The sequence below is a fragment of the Nanorana parkeri genome, unplaced genomic scaffold (assembly GCF_000935625.1).
Source record: "Nanorana parkeri isolate BGI_ZX_2015 unplaced genomic scaffold, ASM93562v1 scaffold1756, whole genome shotgun sequence".
Classification (NCBI taxonomy): Eukaryota; Metazoa; Chordata; class Amphibia; order Anura; family Dicroglossidae; genus Nanorana; species Nanorana parkeri.
The window spans coordinates 213,395-219,886 of NW_017308024.1; the positions used below are offsets into that span (position 1 = coordinate 213,395).

At 47.0% G+C, this 6,492-nt stretch overlaps 1 protein-coding gene across 2 annotated transcripts in view; it reads left to right on the top strand.

Annotated features, from left to right (window-relative positions):
* ANK1 (ankyrin 1) overlaps window positions 1-5,832 on the top strand; it is a 214,595-nt gene extending 208,763 nt beyond the window's left edge. For both annotated transcript variants that reach the window (XM_018571430.1, XM_018571431.1), the window contains one exon: window positions 5,513-5,832. The gene's annotated coding sequence lies outside the window, so the exon portion shown is untranslated. The remainder of the gene's footprint in view (window positions 1-5,512) is intronic.
* Window positions 5,833-6,492: the final 660 nt, after the last annotated feature.

Consider the following 6,492-nt stretch of genomic DNA (forward strand, 5'->3'; position numbering starts at 1 on the left):
CATATATCCTGCACAGCCCACCTTAGAGTCTCTGTGCAAGGTCTATGGTGGGCACCTGTATATCTGTAGAAGGTTCTCATTCATCCAGGTCATGGTATATCTGTAGAAGGTTCTCATTCATCCAGGTCATGGTGTATCTGTAAAAAATAAGTCAAGGCAACTGGACTTGCTGTATTTTTCTTGAAGACGTTTCACTGGTCATCTAACCGGCTTTCTCAATTCAGAATGACTTATACAAAAAATTATCTGGTAATAAATATGGTGAATGTTGCTCCAATCCACATAATCTGTTAGTCGCAGCCATTTGTATCATTGGAGCTAGGAGGTGATTGGGGGATATCGGAGTGCAGTACCTTATTGGAGAATATTGGATGGCGAGGATAGACTTGTATGGAGCTGGAGGTGGAGCTATTGCACAGACCTATAGCTGAGCATTAGAGGATTGTGCGTGCCCCTTTAAGTTATTGGGGGAAAAGTGTGATCAGCATTGCAGACTTGAATAAGAAGTCTGTATTGTGGAGTAGAGATGACTTTGAGTCATATTTGAGCAGAAGGCCCGTCAGTCTGCTTTAATAATAGGACCAAGTTGGCGGCTGTTTAAGGGCACCTCCACCTCCAGAGGACGGAGCTCACAGGGTGATTAGCACCTCATTACACGCATCGTGTGTGTGAACAGTGTCACATTCATTGCTGGATCACCACATGAAACACCGGCGTCATAGAATAACAATCACATGATAACAATCGCAGCTGTTCTCACTATCAGGCTTGGAGCACAGATCCCGTCATGTTGTTACAATGTTGGTGCGTGTCGCTGCTGCGCTACATTTTATTCTGTTACATGTTCAATGATTTAGGTAACTAGTAGAAGTGCTACACAAGGTTATATGAGCTGCTTGTGTCGCTTTCACACTCACATTTATTTAAAGTGAAACTCTGGTTAAGCAGATATTGTCCTCGCACAAGAGTCCTGTGTATTCTTCCTGAGATCTTGGTGAGCTTTGCATATTTCTTCTGTTATCCAGTTTGAAACTTGGAGCTTCCTATAATAGACCGCTCACTGCTGCTCTCTCTCTCCTTGTGCAGGGTGACTGGTCTTGTCTCCGCCCCCTCCTGTAATAAAGACCGGTCACTGCTGCTCTCTCTTCTTGTGCAGGGTGAATGGTCTTGTCTCCGCCCCCTCCTGTAATAATGACCACCCACTGCTGCTCTCTCTGCTTGTGCAGGGTGACTGATGTTGTCTCCGCCCCCTCCTGTAATAAAGACCGCCCACTGCTGATCTCTTTTCTTGTGCAGAGTGAATGGTCTTGCCCCCGCCCACTCCTGTAATAAAGACCGCTCACTGCTGATCTCTCTTCTTGTGCAGAGTGAATGGTCTTGTCTCTGCCCCCTCCTGTAATAAAGACCGGTCACTGCTGCTCTCTCTGCTTGTGCAGGGTGACTGATTTTGTCTCCGCCCCCTCCTGTAATAAAGACCGCCCACTGCTGATCTCTCTTCTTGTGCAGAGTGAATGGTCTTGCCCCCGCCCCCTCCTGTAATAAAGACCACTCACTGATGCTCTCTCTGCTTGTGCAGGGTGACTGATTTTGTCTCCGCCCCCTCCTGTAATAAAGACCGGTCACTGCTGCTCTCTCTTCTTGTGCAGGGTGAATGGTCTTGTCTCCGCCCCCTCCTGTAATAAAGACCGCTCACTGCTGCTCTCTCTCCTTGTGCAGGGTGACTGGTCTTGTCTCTGCCCCCTCCTGTAATAAAGACCGCTCACTGCTGCTCTCTCTTCTTGTGCAGGGTGAATGATCTTGTCTCCGCCCCCTCCTGTAATAAAGACCGCCCACTGCTGATCTCTCTTCTTGTGCAGAGTGAATGGTCTTGCCCCCGCCCCCTCCTGTAATAAAGACCACTCACTGATGCTCTCTCTGCTTGTGCAGGGTGACTGATTTTGTCTCCGCCCCCTCCTGTAATAAAGACCGGTCACTGCTGCTTTCTCTTCTTGTGCAGGGTGACTGGTCTTGTCTCCGCCCCCTCCTGTAATAAAGACCGCCCACTGCTGCTCTCTCTTCAGGACCTCACAGGATCACTTTCTCAGGGCCTTGATGAAGCGATTCTGAAACATCGTCTTGTGATGCCGGTTGCTTTATGTGAATGAAGGACGAGATGATCACTATACCGCGGTGTGCCGGTGAAGATCCTTATTTCATAAGATTGTATGGTGGCCCCATCCTCCAGTTCACTACAGCACCCAGTGTGCACCGCGGGCAAGTCTGTAAAGTGTGCAACAGATACAATGTAACTTCCCTGCGATCTCCTAATCCGCCTGTGTCCCAGCCCAGAACATAGTGAAGCTGTCGGATCAGCATGACAGCCAGGCAATCAGCCTCTTCAGAAGTCAGCAATGACAGCCTCCATATTCCCTAATGAAGCTGGCTGTCCTCCTAGTCATGGAGAGATGTCTGTGTTATATTTGGGCCTCGGTGTCACTATGTCCCATGATCTATCCTCTGACAATCTGTCTGTGGACTCGGCTCTCCGTATTGGCCAATGAGAACACTAGATCTGACCTTCTTCCCCTCCTCCCGGGTCCCATGTGACACGGACAGGACAAGCAGACCTTTTCCAGGCAGAGATATATATAGATGTAGTATCGGTGTGACCCCCCCGGGGGATGTACAGAGCGACGGGGCAAAGATGTGTCATATCTCAATGAGGGATCTGAACTCAGAGACGTCCCATCCAGGCTCATTATATAACCCGCTACAGCTTGCCTATATGTGTACCCAGCCATGTACCATGACGTATCAGTATATACCCCGCTACAGCTTGCCTATATGTGTACCCAGCCATGTACCATGACGTATCAGTATATACCTCACTACAGCTTGCCTATAGATGTACCCAAGTGGCGGGGCAGACCAGAGACTTCCTGTATAAAGGGGACATGGGGAATTGGAGCAGACCAGATACTTCCTGTCTAAAGTGCACACGAAGGATTGGAGTAGACCAGAGACTTCCTGTATAAGGAGACATGGGGAATTTGAGCAGACCAGAGACTTCGTGTATAAAGGGGACACAGGGATTTGGGCAGACCAGAGACTTCATGTATAAGGAGACATGGGGAATTTGAGCAGACCAGAGACTTACTGTATAAAGGGGACACGGGAATTAGAGCAGACCAGATACTTCCTGTATAAAGGGGACACAGGGATTTGGGCAGACCAGAGACTTCCTGTATAAAGGGGACACAGGGATTTGAGCAGACCAGAGACTTCCTGTATAAAGAGTGGGGTTAACTGGTCACAAAACTGGGATTATATTGGCTGTAGGACAGCCAAGGACATAACTGTAACAAGAGACAGAGAAGAAACCCAATAGACAGGACGTGATTCATTAGCGCCGGCCTGAAAGGACAGAGCCGCCATTTTTCTATCCATGGCCGGTGCCAGTATGATAATAGGATCGTGCCAACATGAGCCCCAGCCGAGCAGCCTAATTATCACTGTATGAACCACCATGACGGTATAAGTCAGAATTTCCTTTTCTTCTGTTATCCTTCATCTTGATCTTGATAATCGGAGTGAATATGACCATGAGCATGTATTTTGTATCGACCGGTATTATCTAGTCACATGATATATTGATAAATAAAGGATAACTCCACATACATAGCTGGTTCTATCACAAGGCAGGCTCTGATTCCTTGCCAGGGATTTCAAGGTTGGTTTGAGCATCCACCGATGGGACACCCTCGGCATTTGAGCCAAGCTAGATCATACATGTATCCCTCCTGATTCTATGACCCCCTGTACAATCTCCTTTAGATTTACTAGTGCGGTGGGAGGGCCCACCGAAACAATCCATTCAATTTATATCCAATCAGGTAGGTCCTCACTCAACATAGTTGATAAAACTGAAGGAGATTGTACAATTGTACAACTACACTGCATTGCGTGTGGTCAGCTTAAGAGGCATCCACAGATTGCGGTAATCAGCGGTCAATGGCAGGGGGGGGGGTCAGTGAATATCGCCCTACTCCAACCCAATGTGCTTCAACCCAAGAGGGTGTAAAGTGACTGGACAACTGTGAGACATGAAATGCCAGTTGATTTAAGACCCCGAGGTTTGGGACTTTGGAGACAATTGAGTGGCCCGTGGTCTGGTGTTACTCTTATATACAGATCTATAATAGGGGATTATGGGAAAAACTGCAGATGATGGACTGATGGTGCTTCATTGGCCTGATCCTCCTGCAGGATTTATGGGGAAACCCAAAAGTACATTTGCCCCTCTCCCCGTTGCCAGGGCCTGTGTTGCTTTATTCCCCAGTACAGGGTAACATTTCCATCAATGATGTGATAAGATCCCTCTGCATTTATTACAGGTATTTATATAGCGCTGGCAATTTACACCGCGCTTTACATATAGAACATTCACATCAGTCCCTGCCCTCAAGGAGCTTACAATCTAAGGTCCCTATATCCCATGCATACATAGAGGGCCGATTTAGAGTGGAGCCAATTAACCTACCAGCATGTCTTTGAAATGTGTGGGAGGAAACCGGAGTACCCGGAGGAAGCCGACGCAAGCACAGGGAGAACATGCAAACTCCTTGCAGATAGTGACCTGACCTAGTGCTGCAAGGCAGAAGCGCTAACCACTACGCCACTGTGCTGCATTGGGTAAAAAGGGTGTCTGGAGTTGTGCTGTCACTTTATGAGTTGCTTGGGGTACATGATCATATAAGCTTAATGAGGTGTATTTATGAAACTAAAATACAGAGCCATTTATTATGTGAAACTGCTGCATGTACATGAGTAAATGTGTGAATGGGGGCAAAAACGAATTTTATTAGTTTATTTTCTTTCCAGGTTTAATGTAATGTAACATTATGGCCACTAGATGGAGCTGACAAGCATTGGAAAGAAAAATACTTATCCCCTATGCTCCTCAGCTCCATCTAGTGGCCAAATAAATACTTTCTCCCTATGCTCCTCAGCTCCATCTAGAGGTCATAATAAATACATATTCCCTATGCTCCTCAGCGCCATCTAATGGCCATAATAAATACTTATCCCCTATGCTCCTCAGCTCCATCTAGAGGCCATAATAAATACATACTCCCTATGCTCCTCAGCGCCATCTAGTGGCTATAATAAATACTGATTCCCTATGCTCCTCAGCGCCATCTAGTTACCATAATAAATACTTATACCCTTTGCTCCTAAGCGCCATCTAGTGGCCATAATAAATACTTATACCCTTTGCTCCTCAGCGCCATCTAGTGGCCATAATAAATACTTATCCCCTATGTTCCTCAGCTCCATCTCGTGGCCATAATAATACTTATCCCCAATGCTCCTCAGCGCCATCTAGTGGCAGTTTTGCAGGATAAATCGCTCTGCAGATTTATTATAAATACACCCTTAACTCTCTTGTCCTTTCAGATACTGAATGTTGGGAGAGGATGCTAACCTTCCACAATACTAATAAACCTTCTTTAACTCTTTCCCCGCTCTTCAGAATTACGCCTCCAGTACAAGCTACTGAAGCCGACCTGAGTGACTGCAGCCCACGGACTAGGAACCAGTACAAAAAGGAATTTCTTCTCGCTCATCTTTAAGCAGACACCTCCCTCCCCAAAAGCATCACAAGCAAGAGGGGTCCCTCCCCCTCCAAAATCCGAAGAAGACGCTCGCCCCCTGTATGCTCACGGCATGAAGAATTGCACCCTGCATGTTACAAAGTAATATGCATGTGATGACATTGGGGAAGAGGACAGTGCTGCCCCCTGCCTCCTTCCCCTGTTCCCCTGTACCCCATTCCCTTCTCAGACACCAACCTTTTTATTTTTCCTTCTTGGCCTATCCCAGCTGCAACGCGCTTTGTGTCTCAGATACTACATGTATATCAGTGCTGAGTATGTCTATACACTCTGCAGCGACATTCAAAGGAACCCCTCGCCGGTTCCTCTCTCTCACTCTCAATCGGCTGTCCATCGACACACAGCAATAGGAGTAACCCTCAGCCCGAGGACGCACCGTCCCGCAGGCCTGCAGGGCACAGCACAATGTCGACCGGGCAGACCAGGCATGGGTTCTGCATGTTGCAGTTCATTTGCGCTCAAAGTTTCCTTCAAAGCGAAAGGGCTACACGTTCGAGATACTCAGTATCGTTATGCAGGGACGCGTCTTCAATTGAAGAGGGCTACACAAATAAATAAAAAGTGTATGTAGATACTCAGTACCACTATACAATGCAGCATGCTTTTTCTCAAGCTACTGGTAGTGCATAAAGTTAGTCTGCATTATTGTACAGTGCAGTACGTTTATAAACAGGGGGTATGAAAGTGTATAGATACAAAAAAAAAACTAGATTTCATTAATTACGCAGAGCAGCATGTTTATTATCAGGGGCCTGGGAGTGTATAGAGATACTCATTCTCATTATACAGTGCGGCATGGTCATCGGCAGTCCACCAAGATGCTCAGCACCTCTGCGCA